The sequence below is a fragment of the Zingiber officinale genome, chromosome 4B (assembly GCF_018446385.1).
Source record: "Zingiber officinale cultivar Zhangliang chromosome 4B, Zo_v1.1, whole genome shotgun sequence".
NCBI lineage: Eukaryota > Viridiplantae > Streptophyta > Magnoliopsida > Zingiberales > Zingiberaceae > Zingiber > Zingiber officinale.
Genome location: NC_055993.1, coordinates 6,564,247 through 6,583,800, shown reverse-complemented (window position 1 = coordinate 6,583,800; position 19,554 = coordinate 6,564,247).

The following is a 19,554-nucleotide window of genomic DNA, read 5'->3' as shown; positions in this document are numbered from 1 at the left end:
CTATACCTTATATAAATTTTATTCCATATATAATTAACAAAATGTTTGCAGACCAGTTGGTTGGCTGAGTTCGTTAAGATCCTTATCGGGTCCGAGGTCCTGGGTTTGATAAGTCCGAGGTCCTGGGTTCAAAACCCGGCTTCAACATATGTTATTTTTTTTCTTTTTTTTTAAACTTCTTTCTCTAGGTAAAATTACCAAACGAACTCAAAAAATTATGTAAAAATACTATAAAAATTCCTAAAAATTTCTAGAATTTTTCTATAGCATTTTAAATATTTTTAAATTATTTTTTGGGCTCAAAAGGAGAAAATTTGGGTCGTTACACAGTTCGCCTCAGAAGGTGGAAGGGACGAGAAAAAAGCAGTCCGAACGCGGGGTTGGAAATGAAAGGAGCCTTCTTCTTGCCGACAAAGGACGAAGGAACAGTGGAACAGAGGGGCAGACCGAGATAGCTCGCATACTTCGCAGAGTACTACAAATCCGTAGAGGAGTCTTATAGAATTGGGCGTTAACTGGCCCACGGGAATTTTGAAGTAGCGGCACACATCAGAGAAAAAGGGTGAAGAGGGAGACGAAGTCCTGCAATGAATTGTTCCTTGAAAATGGTGCAATAGCCGGTGGGAGGAGCAGAAAACTAGTGCATATCTGTTAGGATAATTACGTGAGTGTTGGCAGCGACTCCGTAGTAATAGCACAGATCATCCAGATCTAATTCATCGAAGGTGGACGCACCCGGAAAGTACATCGCCGCAAGGGAAGACAAATAAGAGGAAGATGCCATGTGGAAAAAGGATGACGGGAAAAAGGTTAGGCAGGGAACTATCAACGAAAAAAGGGAAGCGTCAGGGCAGTTAAGGAATCAGGGAGGAAGAAAGCGAAAGCTGAGAAAAGTCTGAAGACAGAGATGAGGGGAAAACATTTATAGCTGGTGGGTGTAAGGGCAATTTGGTCAATCATCATCCACCGGTCCACAACAATTGACGGGAGTAATGAAGGCCGATGGATCATCATAGAAAAGAGCGCCCAAGGGTATATCTAGAAAAGTATCAACACGAATTACGAGGAGATAGACTTCGGGAAAAGACGCGACAGTTACAAGTGTTCTATGAACTCTTAACCCTCACATTCCTACTCTGGTTTTATCTTATATTGGATTGGATTAAGATGGAAAAAGCAGACCAGGGTGGTTGGCCGAGCCAGGCCAAGCCGGGGCGATCAGCGGGAAAAGGAGAGTGAAACAGGTCGAGGTAAAGAAGGGAGCCCCGACCGGGACCAGTTAAAACTTGAACCAGAAGGTCGAAGTGTACATCCATATCGCTACAGTTCATATCGGTCTGAAAAATACACAAGGTATTGTCAGGAAATTAACGAGCCAAGGGGAGATAGACAACAGGCAGTCATATCATAACACATCATAAAAAAGTTAAGTAGTCCAAGACAGCAATAAATGTGAAATTACAGGCAAATAATATTGGCGAAGGTTTGACAGTTTCATTTTTACATCAAAGTTCAGCATCAGTAGGAGGCGCTGGAAGGAGGAAGAGGTCGTCATCGTCCTTAAAGGTAGGATACGACATAGCGGGAAGGTTGCCCATCAGGCGAGCAGTGTCCAGAAAGTTCTCTGAAGGGGCAGAGTGGAGTAGGCCCTGCTCAAATAGTTGGCGAGCCCCGCCGACCGCTCCGCAACATAACATAAGGTTCATCAAACCTCTCATCTTCCTCAAAAAGAAAGGAAATGTGACATAAGATAGCCTGTACGCTCTCAGACAACTGGCTTCACCTGCCTGATAGTCCGCTAGCTTTGCCTGGGTCTTCTCAGCATCGGCTCGAGCCAAAGCCAAATCTTTTTGACTCTGGGAAGCATTCTCCTGAGCCTTCAAAAGGTTGGTTTGCATTGATTCAATTGTGGCTTGACTGACCTCCCATCGACTTTGGAGGGCTCTCTCTCGATTAGTACTGGAAGCTAACCGAGCCTGAACATCTGCTAAGTCTTTCTGAAGAGTATCCTGAGTTTCCTGTGTTGGTTGCTACTCGGAAAACCTAGAGGTTCCACTGTACAAAAATTTTGTACAAAGGTCTGAACCTTTTCCTAGCTACCATGTGTTCTTTTAAATTAAATTTTGGATCGCCTGCGGAACTTAACACGTTTGATCCAAAACTTAATCTATTTGTTCTTTTAGGTTTTGACTTGGATCTCCTGCGGAACTTAACACGTTCGACCCAAATCACCTTAAGTTATTAATTCCATTAAATATTAATTTCCATAATTGGTTCCCAGTACTGACGTGGCAAGACACATGACCTTCTTGGATATGGGAGCAACCACCACCGACTAGACAAAACCTTTTATGGAAAGCTAATATTTAATTTCCTAAAATAACTTTAGGTTAACCGAAAAGAACAATCAAATCACAAGGAAAAATAAAACAAAAGAACACATCATCGAAAAACATATTTGAAATACTAGAATCGTAAGCCTCTTGTATTTGGTATTATTTCCATAAATAACTGGCATGATGCGGAAAGGAAAAATTACTAGTTATACCTTCTAGAAATACTTCTTGATCTTCTACCGTATTCCTCTTCTAACCTCGGACGTTGTGTGGGTAACGTTCTTCCGAGATGAGAAACCACCAATCACCTTCTTCTTCCTTGCAAGTTTCGGCCATCAAAACATCTTCTAGGATGAAGAGGTTCGGCTACCACCACCATGCTCCAAGGGATGCTAGAAACGAGGCTTGCTTTCTCTCCTTCTTCTCCTTCCTTGATCCGGCCACTAACAAAAGCTCCACCAAGATATAAGTTTCGGCCAACAAGAGAAGAGGAGAGAAATAGGGCCGGCCACACCACCAAGGAAAAGAGGGAGAAAAATAGAATAGAGTCGTTAGCCTTGAAGCCTCCTCTACCCCCTCTTTTATAATCCTTGATCCTGGAAAATAAGGAAAATTTAATAAAAATTTCCTTAATTCTTTTTCCATTGAAAAGGAAAAATTATTTAATTAAAATAATTTTCTTTGTCAATTTTATTTGGCCGGCCACATAAAAGCTACAAACAAGGAGAGTTTTAATTAATTAAAACTTCCTAATTTGTCTCTAGAAATTTATAAAATTTCTCCAATAATTTAATCCCTTCATGATTGGTTTATAAAAAGGAAATTTAATAAATTAAAATCTTTCTTTTAAACATGTGGATAAAAAGAAAGTTATCTCTAAAAATTAAAATCTCTTTTAATCTACAAATAAGGAAAGATATCAAATATTTTCTCAATCTTTTGTAGAAACTAATAAAAGAGAATTATTAATTTTTAAACTTTCTTTTAAATCATGAACATGGTTAAAAAGGAAAGTTTTCTTAAAATTTAAAATCCTCCTTTAATCAACAAATAAGGAAAGATTTCAAATTTTAAACTCTCTTTTAAACATGTAGATGATTTACAAATAAGGAAAGTTTTTACCAAAAATTAAAACCATCCTTTTAAACTACAAATAAGGAAAGAGATTAATCTCTTCTCTTAATCTTTTGTAGAAAGCTATAAAAGGAAATTTTTAATTTTTAAACTCTCTTTTAAAATCATGATATCCACATAAGAAATAATTTTAATAAAAATCCTTTTTAATATTCTAGTGGCCGGCCACCTAAGCTTGGGACCCAAGCTTTGGCCGGCCACCTACATGGCTCATCCACTTGTTCTTGGCCGACCCTAGCTTGGGTTCCAAGCTAGCTTGGCCGGCCCCATTGGATGGGTAAGAAGGTGGGTATGCGGTGGGTATAAATCTCTATATACTAGAGGCTACGATAGGGACCGAGAGGAGGAATTGATTTTGGTCTCCCGATGAAATTAAGCATCCCGTGTTCGCCCCGAACACACAACTTAATTTCATCAATAATAATTCATTCCACTAAAGAACTATTATTGAACTACCGCACCAAATTCCAAATTACATTTTGGGCTCCTTCTTATTATGAGTGTGTTAGTCTCCCTGTGTTTAAGATAACAAATGTCCACTAATTAAGTAAGTTACTGACAACTTACTTAATTAATATCTAGCTCCAAGAGTAGTACCACTCAACTTCATCATCATGTCGGACTTAAGTCCACCTGCAGGGTTTAACATGACAATCCTTATGAGCTCCTCTTGGGGACATTCTCAACCTAGATTACTAGGACACAGTTTCCTTCTATAATCAACAACACACACTAAAAGTGATATCATTTCCCAACTTATCGGGCTTATTGATTCATCGAACTAAATCTCACCCATTGATAAATTAAAGAAATAAATATCAAATATATGTACTTGTTATTATATTAGGATTAAGAGCACACACTTCCATAATAACTGAGGTCTTTGTTCCTTTATAAAGTCAGTATAAAAGAAACGACCTCTAATGGTCCTACTCAATACACTCTTAGTGTACTAGTGTAATTATATAGTTAAGATAAATTAACACCTAATTACACTACGACCTTCCAATGGTTTGTTCCTTTCCATCATGGTCGTGAGCTACTGTTTATAATTTATAAGGTACTGATAACATGATCTTCTGTGTGTGACACCACACACCATGTTATCTATAATATAAATTAATTGAACAACTACATTTATCGCAAATGTAGACATTTGACCAATGTGATTCTTATTTCTAGATAAATGTTTTATACCAAAAGCTAGGCTTTTAGTATACATTCTAACATCCTGTAGAGTCTTCAGATTGGAAGATAGGGTGGTCAGCTTGACATCTTTTTCATTCAATTCAGCCACAATCGAGAGGCGACACTCTCCCTCAGAAGTCAACTTGGACTCGCTGGTCTGCAGAGCCGCCTCTAAAGTCTTTATTTTGTCAAAAGCTGCATGGGCAATGCTACGGGCAGACTCAACATACTCCCCAATCGACTGAAGATACCCCGCCAAATCCCCTGGTGTTAGATTGAGCGGGTCACGGGGTGTAAGCGGCAGCTCTGCTTCTTGAAGGCGAGCCTTCAGCACCTCATGCTCCCTATGCAAGTTGGCAGCATATTGGATCGCACTCAAAATGGCGGAGCAGGCCTACGGAAGACACGAAAGAAAGAGTTACAGGTGGTTTCAGGAGAGGAGCCCTGATAAAAGAAAACTCACAAAAATTATATGGCGAGAGGCTTGGTCCAGGCCTGCCATTGGCAGATTATTCCAAAATCTTCAATTGCCTGACCGCCAGGACGTGGCCAACTCACCATGTAGCTGAACCAGGCCAATAGTAGTAGGGGCACCTTCCGCAGTTTCTTCTTCGGCATCAGGCTCGGTGGAGGAGGGCAGGCACCAGGAAGTGGTGAAGGCGTACTTTTTGGGGTTTCGCTCCTGGGTTCGAGAGGTAGAGGCCAAAGTGACCACAGGGGAGGAGGAAGGCCGAGTGGCAAAGGTCCCTGGTTGGTCCTCTATAGGAAGAGGAGCCTGCTCGGGAGATAAAGCCCGAACAGGAGGAGGAACCCGCTAGGGAGACAAAGCTCGAACGGTAAGAGGGACCTGCTCGGGAGACAAAGCCCGAACGGGAGTAGGGGCCGATACTCTGGGAGACAAGGTGGGAACCTCTGACTCGAGAGCAATCTCCCGATCGGGAGTAATAGCCTTAGCCTCGGAAGATTGGTAGGCTGCGGATGAATGCTGGTCGGAAGGGAGAGGCGGAGGAGACTCCTGGACCGCGGGAATAACTCTCTTCCTTTTGCATTGGAGCCGTAATCGTTTAGCGGGAGGGGGGAGAAGCGACCCGTTCTTCCTCGGTCTGTTATAATGTGACAAGGTCTTCCCGAGAGGCAGCATCCAAGGGAAGAGTAGGAGGGGCTTCCGCCCGGGCTGGTGCAGGAGGGGCAGACTGTGAGGAAGCTGCCAGGCCCTGTTTAAGCTCCACGCTCAGGGCTTTCAAAATGGCGAGAGATTGTTGATTTATATTTGAAGAGTAGGCCCGGTGCATAGCAGCCTCTGCAAAGTGGAAGAGAAATACCTCAGTTAGCGAAGAATAGTAAGAGGAAAAGCAAGGTCTTACTTAACGGAGCCCCTATCTCTGCATGAACTGGGCTGAGCCCGAACGAGTACAAAAAACCTTCCAATAGTATTATAGACAAGCGAACGCTCACGCCTCGGAGTTTTTCGGAAGTGGAGTGGCAGGGAGGTCGGTGATGATGCATAGGAAGATTAGTAGGAAGATCAGAACGCCATTGGGCTGGTCCGATCAGCGGTTCATGTAATCTAACAAAGACGAAACGAGACTTCCAACCTTTGTTGGAAGAGGGCATGTCAGAAAAGAATTTATAACCAGGTCTAGCTTGCACCATGAATACCCTTGGCTCAGATCGTTTGAAGGAATAAAAATGATGAAATAGCTGGATGGTCAAGGGGATTTAGTATATGCGACATAGAATGACGGTGCCACATATAGCCCTGAAGAAGTTAGGAGCAAATTGAGAAGGGCATATACCAAAGTGTTGGCTCAGGGAGGAGATGAATGGATGGAGGGGAAAACGAAGGCCTCCTAGAAGCTGGTCCTTGAAAACAGTCATGAAGCCTTCAGGAGGGGATGAGGGATGTTCGCTGGGTGTGGGGAGTCTAAGTTCAAAATCTTCGCTAAGTTCCAAATTAGACCGGATCATGGACAGGTCGTAGTCGTCTATGTCAGAAATGTAATAAGAATACCAGAAGGAGGCCTTACCGTCCGCCATTATCAAAATGAGGAAGGTTAAAGGAGAAATCGGACGAAAAGAGGAAGGGCACCAGGCATTGGGGTTCGAGAGAGGGTTTGGCTGAGGCACTGAGGACAGCAAAACAATGAGGCGGTGAAGGTAGTCGAAGCGCTTAAGACGACGGCGGCAGACTGCCTTTAGGGCTTATAAAGCGGACTTTCCTGAGGAATATCGAAAGAGGAGTCGAGTATATTTTTGGGTAAAGCGCCTAATGCCATCCGATCATAGAACGACATACTCTTATGGGAAGTCGTGCACAAAAAAGAGTTAAGTCGGCGGCGTCATACGACGTAAGTAATAAATGCGTGGGACAGATGTCACCCCCTAGGAAGCGTATTAATGATAGACGTGATATGGAAATCATAAGAAAGGGTATGCGTACGGAAGTGTCTGCACGCAATCTTCTCGGGAAGCGGCGAAGAAAATTGGCGGGAGATAAATTTGAATGTTGCAAAGCTACATGACGTCATTTGCCCGAGGGCTGAGTAAGATTTTAATATTTTCTATCTTCATAGTACATCTGATACTGTATATTTCTTGACTGTAGACGGGGTTAGAGTGGTCCCTTCAAGCAATCCCTGGTCGGGAACTCATCCCCAGGTCGGTAGCATCTGTCCCCGAACGGGTTTTCCTAAGAAGTCCCGGTCGGCTGTTCCAGACTCTCGCCCCAGTGCGAGTTATAAGTGAACTGTGCTCTCACATCCAACGACCGTCCATGTCGGGTTCCAGACTCTCGCCACAGTGCGAGTTATAAGTGAGCACGACTCTCACGACCAACGACCGTTCGGGTCGGGTCCCATACTCTCGCCCCAGTGCGAATTATAAGTGAGCACGACTCTCATGCCCAACGACCATCCAGGTCGGGTCACAAACTCTCGCCCCAGTGCGAGTTATAAGTGAGCATGACTCTCATACCCAACGACCGTTTATGTCGGGTCCCAGACTCTCGCCCAGTGCGAGTTATAAGTAAGCACGGCTCTCACGCCCAACGACCATTTAGGTCGGGTCCCAGACTCTCGCCCCAGTGAGAGTTATAAGTGAGCACGGCTCTAACGCCCAACGACCGTTCAGGTCGGGTCCCAGACTCTCGCCCCAGTGCGAGTTATAAGTGAGCACGACTCTCACGCCCAACGACCTTCCCGGTCGGTTATCCTAGACTCTCGTCCCAGTGCGAGTTATAAGTGAGCACGACTCTCACGCCCAACGACCTTCCTGATCGGCTGTCCCAGAATCTCGCCCCAGTGCGAGTTATAAGTGAGCACGGCTCTCACGTCCAACGTCCTTCCCGATTGGCTGTCCCAGACTCTCACCCCAGTGTGAGTTATAAGTGAGCTATGCTCTCACGCCCAACGACCGTTCAGGTCGAGTTCCAGACTCTCGCCCCAGTACGAGTTATAAATGAGCTATGCTCTCGCGCCCAATGACCATTTAGGTCGGGTCTCAAACTCTCGCCCCAGTGCGAGTTATAAGTGAGCTATGCTCTCACGCCCAACGACTGTTCAGGTCGGGTCCCAGACTCTCACCCCAGTGCGAGTTATAAGTGAGCTATGCTCTCACGCCCAACGACCGTTCAAGTCGGGTTCCAGACTCTCGCCCCAGTGCGAGTTATAAGTGAGCTATGCTCTCACGCCCAACGACCGTTCAGGTCGGGTTCCAGACTCTCGCCTAAGTGCGAGTTATAAGTGAACTATGCTCTCACGCCCAACGATTTTCTCGGTCGGTTCAATGGCTCTCATGGTCGGTACCCTTTATATTCACTGAGGCAAAATACAGCAAGCCATGTTCTTGTGCCTAACCGGTCAGTAAGTCATATTTCCATTGTTTCTGCTAAATATGAAAATTGACAGGCATATTTTCAAGCGTCTTAGCTCCTCGAGCCTTGGCATCTTCTGGTGAGAGGTAAGAGGAAGGTGGGGTAAGCAGGTTATCCTTATTTTTTTGCTAGAAATATTAGAGGAACGAAAGTGTTTTATAGAAACACAACGATACCAGACCAAGAGGACATGGGGCTACACCATGAACGGAATCCAAAAAACATGTTTTATTTTCTTAACAAGGTGACTATTTTTTAAGGGAGTCTCATCTTTGATCTATCCTTCCTCTTTCAGGAGGGTCACCTCGTCCTCATGTTTCATCTTCAAATGGATAAAATAGTGAACCTGGCTCTGGAGTCTGATTGAGCTTTAAGCTTGAGAGCAATCTCAACTCGGGTTCTGGATTTAGCGGCCAGCCAGAGGTTTTCCATTTCATGAGCAAGGGACGCTTGAAGATCTCTGCTCGCAGTCATCTCCAGCAAGGCTTCCTCTTTCTGAGCTAATAACTCTGTCAGATGGGCAATTTGTTGAAGTAAAGAAGCAAGTTCGCTGGATTCCGTTGCAGGTTCCATGAATACTTGATACTTTATTAACAAGAGGATAGCTTAAATAAAAGATGATAGAGCTATACTCGGACCTTTTATATGGAAGGAGAAGGTGAAGGGATTTCCTCAAAACTTGAGTTGAGGCTTGGAAAACAGTGTGACATTTATAGGAAAAGAGTATGCTCGAAAATTGAAGAACCAATATATACACAAAACAATCCCGTTTATCTCATAGGGCGGCGAGAAATTCTCTAGAGGAGATAGACAGAAAACAGGTCAGCAGAAGATGTGAGAACCAGGTCAGGTAACGAAGGGACTTGGGTTTAGTCAGTCGGACTAGAGCTTCCTTTAACTAGACTTGAGGGGGAGGCTTGTGATACGGTGCATGAGGAGGGGGCCAGGCAGCTGACGTGGTCAAAAGTCAAGCTCGGGGATGGTCAGAAGTCCAGCCCCTGTGGAGGTCAGAGGTCAAGCTTGCGTGGCAAGGGTCAAAGCTTCCGGTGACGGGGCAGTCAAAGGTCAAGAGTACAGGTTGGACAAGAGCTAGCCTCGATGGCAGTCAAGAGCTGGGCCCACCCCACAGAACAGGTTAAGAACCGGGTGCGCAGGTCGGAACGTACAAACCATGGATAATAGCAGACCGAAGTAGGTCGGAATACAGACCTAGCGTACAGGTCGGAGCGTACAAGTCATGGATAACAACAAACAGAAGCAGGTCGGTGTACAGACAGGGAATACAGGTCGGGACATACGAACCAGGGATTATAGAGGACAGAAGCAGGTTGGAATACAGACCTGGCGTACAGGTCGGAACGTACAAGCCATGAATTATAGAGAACAGAAGTAGGTCGGTACACAGACCGGGCGCGCAGGTCGGAACGTACAAGTCATGGATAATAGCATACCGAAGCAGGTCGGAATACAGGCCTGGCGTACAGGTCGGAACATACAAGCCATGAATAAAAGCAAACAGAAGCAGGTCGGTATACAGACCCGACCTACAGGTTGGGACGTACAAACCATGAATTATAGAAGACAGAAGCAGGTCGGTATACAGACCTGGTGTACAGGTCGAGACGTACATACCATGGATTACAGAGGACGGTTGGTCGGTATGCAGACCTAGCGTTCAGGTTGGGATGTGCTAACCAAGGACAGTGGACAGTAGGTCGGTATGCAGACCTGGCGTATAGGTCGAGACGTACAAACCATGGATTACAGAGGACAGTTGGTTGGTACGCAGATCTTGCGTACAGGTCGGGATGTGCTAACCAAGGACAGAGGACAGTAGGTCGATATGCAAACCTAGCGTACAGGTCGGGATGTGCTAACCAAGGACAGAGGACAGTAGGTCGGTATGCAGACCTGGCGTACAGGTCGAGATGTACAAACCATGGATTACAGAGGATAGTTGGTCGGTATGCAGACCTAGTGTACAGGTCGGGATGTGCTAACCAAGGATACAGGTCGAGCCTTCTAGCCTTGCGGCGCAAGATACATTGACAAACGTACAGGTCGAGAGTGTGCTTACCAAGGATACAGATCGAGACTTCTAGCCTTGCGGCGCAAGATACATGGACAAGCGTACAGGTTGGGAGTGTGCTTACCAAGGATACAGGTCGGGACTTATGTTGGGTTTTTTGGGCTGCGAAAACCGCTTTTTCACGTCGCGGAAACCCCGAAACCCCTTAGCCAACGGATCCGTGCGAAATTTTTTTTTGAAAACATACGAATACGAGTTTACCTAGATCTACATGGAGAAAATCTTATACCTTCGATGCGTGCCCTTCGCGAATCCCGCTCGTCCAAGGTACGCCGGATCTCGTGATTGTCAACGTAGACAATCCTCTAGAAGTATCCACACGAACAAGATGTGTTCTCTAACACACAAGGATGGAGAAGAGAGCACCACAAGTGTGCTAGCACTCTCTAGGGCTCTCGGGTAGGATTGGAAGAAGAAGAAAGGAAAAGAAGAGAACACACTCCTCTAAAATCTCTATGTGACTTTCACTAACCTTTCTTCTTGGATTAGATTCACTCTCCTTTCTTCTCCCTTGCTTGAAACCCACGACCAAGAGAAGAGAAGGAGCAAGAAGAGAGCTTAGAAGGAGGAAGATCACTTGAATGAGAGTTACACTTGTAAAATGAAACTCTTTTCATCTAATTAAGTGGTTTGTAACCTCCATGGGATACCAAGAGTCACAACTCTTGGTAACTCCCATGAGGTGACACTTCACTTAAGTAACCATGATGATGTGGAGCATCATCATTGGTCCACTTAATGCCAACTCACCAATGAGGTGACATAAAGTCAAGTCAAACTTGACTCTTCATCTTCCTCTCAAGTCAAGTCAAACTTGACTTAATCTCTCTCATGGTTGATCTAATCCAACCATTTAATTCAAGCCAATTTAATATAATGAATCTAATTCATTTAATTAAATTGATTCAATGAGTCATAATCTAAATTAGACTCATTGAACACATGAATCAACTTGAGTCTAACTCAATTAGCCCAATTATGATTACTCTTAATCAAATTTGATTCATCAAATGAATCTAATCCTCTTGGTTCATCATATGAACCTAATCTCCATCCACTTGTTCTTTGTTTGTGACCCAATAGATTCTTGTAACGTTGGCAATGCCCCTAAACTCATTTAGAAACATAAGTAATGAGCGGTATCTAGCAATACATCATTACTACCCAAGTTACAAGAATGTTGAGATCCAACATCACCTTGTGACTACTAATTGCGACTCCTCACAATATACGACAAGTGCCCTTCTATCCTAGACATCTAGATTGATCAATGTGAGGCATAGACCGTGTCATCCTCTAATCAATCTAAATCTTGAACTCCAAGTAGACTCACTCAATCAAATGAGCTCAATATCTCATATTGACTCATTTGGGCATGGCCATGCACTTCGTGGTCTCACTCTATCAAGAATACCGATGTCTCTCCCGTCATATAGGAGGGATAGATCCCATCTACATCACTCACATCCCTCCGCATAATTTGTTACATACCCAGTAATCACCTTTATAGTCCACCCAGTTACGGGTGACGTTTGACGAAACCAAAGTACATAACTCCTTATGTAGGGAACCATGGTGACTTCAGGTCTAAGGACTAGTAGTCATACTAATAGCCACATGAGAAAGTATATGACACTCATATAACGATCCATGATACTTTCTCATGGCGGGTCATTCAGTATACATTCTCCAATGCATACCCATGTGTCAACTTGATATCTCTATATCCATGACTTGTGAGATCAAGTCATTGAGTTGACCTACATGCTAGTCTTATTGCATTAACATTGTCCTTGAATGTTAATACTCGATTAGGAATAATTAAGAGTAGTGTTCCCTATATCATCTCACTATCGGTTCAACCAATCGATTGATATAGGTAAGAACTTTCTACTCAAGGACGTTATTATACTTAGTTTATTTGGCACCAATACAAGTAAGTATAATAACCAAAAACCAAATGCCTTTATTTATATAGAATATGATACAACAAGTCCAAAATACAATCATCAAATGATTGGCTCTAGGGCTCTAGCTAACAATCTCCCACTAGCACTAGTGCCAATCAGTGTAGGCTCTAAGCCCCAATTACCTAGTGTGACCATCATGCTTCCTCTGTGCCAAAGCCTTGGTTAAGGGATCTGCGATGTTAGCCTCTGTAGGTACTCTGCAAATCTTCACATCTCCTCTCTCGATGATCTCTCGAATGAGATGGAAGTGCCGTAGTATGTGTTTGGTCCGCTGGTGTGAGCGAGGTTCCTTCGCCTGTGCTATAGCTCCATTGTTGTCACAATAGAGCTCAATGGGGTTAGCAATGCTAGGAACCACCCTAAGTTCAGTGATGAACTTGCGGATTCAAACTGCCTCCTTTGCTGCCTCTGATGCAACAATGTACTCGGCCTCTGTTGTAGAATCAGCTACTGTGTCCTGCTTCGAACTCTTCCAGCTCACAACATCACCATTAATGCAAAACACGAACCCCGACTACGATCTATAGTCATCCTGGTCGGTCTGGAAGCTAGCATCACTGTATCCCTTTACAGCTAGCTCATCATTGCCTCCATATATCAAGAAATATTCTTTAGTCCTTCTTAAGTACTTAAGAATATTCTTGACCGCTATCCAGTGACTTTCACCTGGATCTGACTGGTATCTGCTCGTCATGCTCAAAGCATACGAGACATCAGGTCGAGTACATAACATAACGTACATGATCGATCCTATGGCTGAGGCATAAGGGATCTGATCCATGCGGTCTCTCTCCTCTCTAGAAGAGGGACCTTGAGTCTTCGAAAGACTCACGCCATGTGACATCGGCAGAAATCCCTTCTTGGAGTTCTGCATGGAAAACCGAAGGAGTACCTTATCAATATATGTACTCTGACTTAGGCCAAGCAACCTCTTAGATCTATCTCTATAGATCTGTATCCCTAGAATGCGGGATGCCTCACCTAAGTCCTTCATTGAGAAGCGACTCCCTAGCCAGGTCTTGACAGACTGAAGCAAAGGGATGTCCTTCCTAATGAGTAGTATGTCATCCACATACAATATGAGGAAGACAACTATGTCCCCTACAACCTTCTTGTAGACACAAGGTTCATCTTCGTTCTTGATGAAACCAAACTGTTTGATTGCATCATCGAATCAAAAATTCCAGCTCCGAGAAGCTTGCTTTAGTCCATAAATGGACCTATGCAGCTTGCATACTCTGCTAGTATGCTGTGAATCTACAAAACCCTCAGGTTGTGTCATGTACACATCCTCGAGTAGGTTTCCATTCAGAAACGCAGTTTTGACGTCCATCTGCCAGATCTCGTAATCGTGGTAAGCTGCAATAGCAAGCATGATCCGAATGGACTTAAACATAGCTACTGGAGAAAAGGTCTCATCATAGTCAATACCATGAATCTGCTTGAAACCTTTAGCTACCAAGTGACCCTTATAGATAAGTCCATCCATGTCAGTCTTTCTCTTAAAGACCCACTTACACCGAATGGGTTTTACCCCTTCAGGTGGATCAACCAAAGTCCATACTTGGTTGGTGTACATGGATTCAATCTCGGATCTCATGGCCTCTAGCCATTTCTCAGAATATAGTCTCATCACAGCTTCCTGATAGGTGGTAGGCTCATCCTCTATGAGCACAACGTCATCATGGTCAGACAAGAGAAATGAGTATCTCTCAGGCTGACGACGTACCCTATCAGATCTGCGAAGAGGTATGTCTACTTGAACTGGTTGTTGTTCCTCAACTCCTTGTGGAACAACATCATCCACAACACTTTGTGGTTCCAGTTCAACTTCCATCGAGGTTTCAGTGCTATTGTTCGCATCTTGAACTTCTTCAAGATCGAATGCCCTCCCACTAGTCTTTCTAGAAACAAAGTCCCTTTCTAGAAAGACCCCAGTCTTTGCCACAACTACCTTGTGCTAACTGGGAATGTAGAAGTAATATCCCTTAGTTTCCTTGGGATATCCAATGAAATAACACTTGTCGGATTTGGGTCCTAATTTGTCTGAGACTTGACGTCTAACGTAAGCCTCACAACCCTAAATCCTCATGAAAGACACTTGGGCATCTCTCCCAGTCCATATCCTATATGGTGTCTTTATCACGGCCTTGGATGGAACTCGGTTGAGTATAAAAACTACCGTGTCTAGAGCATAACCCCAAAGGTATGTCGGAAGATCTGTGTGACTCATCATAGATCGTACTATATCTAATAGGGTACGATTCCTCCTTTCGGATACACCATTCCACTGTGGTGTTCCAGGAGGAGTGAGTTGGGATAGAATCCCACACTCAGCTAGATAGTCACGGAACTCATGGCTAAGGTATTCTCCACCTCGATCGGATCGAAGTATCTTAATACTCTTGCTAAGCTGGTTCTGTACTTCATTCTTGAATTTTTTGAACTTTTCAAAGGATTCTGACTTATGTGTCATCAAGTACACATAACCATATCTACTGAAGTCATCAGTAAATGTGATGAAGTACCTATAACCGCCTCTAGCAGCGACATTGAAAGGGTCACATACATCACTATGTATGAGTCCTAACAAATCAGTCGCTCTTTCGCTGTGCCCACTAAAGAGAGTCTCGGTCATCTTGCCTCGTAGGCATGAATCGCATATCTCATAAGATTCAAAATCAAATGAGTCCAGCAAACCATCCTTATGGAGTTAGGATAAGCGCTTGTCATTTATATGACCTAAGCGACAGTGCCAGAGATAGGTTTGGTTCATGTCACTTGACTTGAACCTCTTGGTACTAATGTTATAGATAGGACTCTCAAGGTCTAGAATATAGAGTCCGTTTATCAGAGGTGCACTACAATAGAACATTTCGTTTAAATAGACGGAACAACATTTGTTCTTTATTATAAACGAAAAACCTTTCTTGTCCAAACAAGAAACAGATATAATGTTCTTAGTTAAAGCAGACACATAACAACAATCATCTAATTCTAGTACAAGCCCAGAGGGCAGAGATAGATGGTAAGTTCCTACAGCAATAGCAGCAACCCGTGCTCCATTGCCTACTCATAGGTCTATCTCACCCTTCGTCAATGCCCTGCTATTTCTCAGCGCTTGTACATTAGTACAAATGTGCGAAGCACATCCGGTATCTAATACCCACGATGAAGAAATAGAGAGGTTGACTTCTATAACATGTATACTTGAAGTAGAAATCTTATTTCTCTTCTTCTTAAGATCTTCCAGGTATTCTTTGGAGTTCCTCTTCCAGTGCCTTGCTTGTCCTTGATATAGGTGACAAAGATGTTCAACCATATCGTAAGCGCCCATCAACTCATGTTGCTTCTGAAGCTCAGAGTTCATGGTCGTGAGCATAAGACAGGACACATCTAATGCGTCATCTTGATGCTTCTTGTAAGCATCTTTGTCAGCTCGCGGGGCATTGGCAGGAGGAGCCTCCGGAATGGGCTGCTCCAGAACGTACAGTTTACGTTCCTGAGTGAGAACTATTCTTAGGTTCTTGTACCAGTCCAGGAAGTTTGCTCCGTTGAGCTTGTCCTTCTTAAGGACAGAACGCAGAGAGAAGTTGTTCGTGTTTGACGTCATGGAAATTCTACAACAGAAATAAATACAGAAATAAATATCATATTCTTTTAATCATTTAATTAGGCCTTTAAGTAAATGATGCTCCCACTGAATTCTATAATTCATGTGGGACAAGATCCACATCATACTAACCCTTGAGTTAGCTTTGGCTAATACGCCCAAGACTTAGTATGATCGGTAGGTAACGATTACCAATTACATCTCTATGCAACTCTTGTTTATAGGATCAAAATCCGTATTTATATTAAAACTCGAGTTAGCTTTGGCTAATACGCCCAAGAGTTAATATAAACATGATTTTGACCTATCTACCAACCATTGGATTAATGCTTATAGTTAAACTCGATCCAATTGAGTTAACTAGTTACTCAATCTAATTGAGTTGTACTCACCCATGCGTTGATAGGCGGGACCAAGATTGTCCCTTCGTACCCTACCAAGATAGTATGTGTTGCTCTGCTTTGGCAGATTCAACAACAACATGCGATCGAGGTAGTGGTAGGTATCACGGCATGGTAGGCATTACGAGTTGACGCGATTTAGATCTAATCTAAACGATGATGCGTATCATATACTCGATAGATCTAATCTAATCGAAGGGTGCATCATGTGCACGACTTAGATCTAATCTAATCGTTAGGCACTAATTAATTACTTAATTAACTAGCATGCATCACATACACACAAAAGCAATTAATTAAATAATTTTGTGATTATGTCATGGCCCTACTATGATCTTCTCAAGCCAATGAGAAGATCGGATGGTCAAACTAAGGTCAACAACTTCTCAAGCGCCTTCCTTTTGACCACCTTGTGTTGCTCGCGCCTTCCTCGTAACTCCGTCTTGAGTGAACCTTCCACCGCTTCAAAATTTACATTACATTTTGAAACTCGAGTAACATTCGAGTCTAAATCTAATTTACAACAAGAATAAAAGAGAAAGGCACGACGCGCAGGTCACGAAAAAAATAAAAATATAACACGCACATCACATCACGGTACGCAGGCCGTATTATGAATTACAACACAAATTATCCAATCAAATTGGGTCTTTGGGCCATGACTATCACAAAAATAATATATAATTCAAAATTATATATTTCTATAATTTTCTGTAATTTTTCTATAATTTTTACAATTTTTACGAGTACAATTTCCCAGCGGTTCCGTTTAGCGATTTTCGATCGCAATCGCGGAACGAATTCCCTTGCAGGGTCAGGGGCAGCGCCCCTACCCGCAATCTAACCATCGCGAGGGTTCCATTGCGATCTAACAGCACCCTAGCTCGCTGTCCCAAAAAGTTTTGGGGCGAAACTTGGCCGTTTTGGAAAATTCTTCTCGGTAGTCGAAGCCTACAAGTGTCGAAACACTTGTGCTTCTCTTCTACGATAAAAATACTCATAAAAACTATAAAAATCATAAATTTACAGAAATTCATAGAACTGAAAAGTTTTCATAAAACACAAAATAAACTCGTATCATCTTCGCACGTGGCTCTGATACCACTGTTGGGTTTTTCGGGCCGCGAAAACCGCTTTTTCGCGTCGCGGAAACCCCGAAACCCCTTAGCCAACGGATCCGTGCGAAAATTTTTTTTTGAAAACATACGAATACGAGTTTTACCTTGATCTACACTTAGATCTACATGGAGAAAATCTTATACCTTCGATGCATGCCCTTCGCGAATCCCGCTCGTCCAAGGTACGCCAGATCTCGTGTTTGTCAACGTAGACAATCCTCTAGAAGTATCCACACGAACAAGATGTGTTCTCTAACACACAAGGATGGAGAAGAGAGCACCACAAGTGTGCTAGCACTCTCTAGGGCTCTCGGGTAGGATTGGAAGAAGAAGAAAGGAAAAGAAGAGAACACACTCCTCTAAAATCTCTATGTGACTTTCACTAACCTTTCTTCTTGGATTAGATTCACTCTCCTTTCTTCTCCCTTGCTTGAAACCCACGACCAAGAGAAGAGAAGGAGCAAGAAGAGAGCTTAGGAGGAGGAAGATCACTTGAATGAGAGTTACACATGCAAAATGAAACTCTTTTCATCTAATTAAGTGGTTTGCAACCTCCATGGGATACCAAGAGTCACAACTCTTGGTAACTCCCATGAGGTGACACTTCACTTAAGTAACCATGATGATGTGGAGCATCATCATTGGTTCACTTAATGCCAACTCACCAATGAGGTGGCATAAAGTCAAGTCAAACTTGACTCTTCATCTTCCTCTCAAGTCAAGTCAAACTTGACTTAATCTCTCTCATGGTTGATCTAATCCAACCATTTAATTCAAGCCAATTTAATATAATGAATCTAATTAATTTAATTAAATTGATTCAATGAGTCATAATTTAAATTAGACTCATTGAACACATGAATCAACTTGAGTCCAACTCAATTAGCCCAATTAGGATTACTCTTAATCAAATTTGATTCATCAAATGAATCTAATCCTCTTGGTTCATCATATGAACCTAATCTCCATCCACTTGTTCTTTGTGTGTGACCCAATAGATTCTTGTAACATTGGCAATGCCCCTAAACTCATTTAGAAACATAAGTAATGAGCGGTATCTAGCAATACATCATTACTACCCAAGTTACAAGAATGTTGAGATCCAACATCACCTTGTGACTACTAATTGTGACTCCTCACAATATATGACAAGTGCCCTTCTATCCTAGACATCTAGATTGATCAATGTGAGGCATAGACCGTGTCATCCTCTAATCAATCTAAATCTTGAACTCCAAGTAGACTCACTCAATCAAATGAGATCAATATCTCATATTGACTCATTTGGGCATGGCCATGTACTTCGTGGTCTCACTCTATCAAGAATACCGATGTCTCTCCCGTCATATAGGAGGGATAGATCTCATCTACATCACTCACATCCCTCCGCATAATTTGTTACATACCCAGTAATCGCCTTTATAGTCCACCCAGTTACGGGTGACGTTTGACGAAACCAAAGTACATAACTCCTTATGTAGGGAACCATGGTGACTTCAGGTCTAAGGACTAGTAGTCATACTAATAGCCACATGAGAAAGTATATGACACTCATATAACGATCCATGATACTTTCTCATGGCGGGTCATTCAGTATACATTCTCCAATGCATACTCATGTGTCAACTTGATATATCTATATCCATGACTTGTGAGATCAAGTCATTGATTTGACCTACATGCTAGTTTTATTGCATTAACATTGTCCTTGAATGTTAATACTCGACTAGGAATGATTAAGAGTAGTGTTCCCTATATCATCTCACTATCGGTTCAACCAATCGATTGATATAGGTAAAAACTTTCTACTCAAGGACATTATTATACTTAGTTT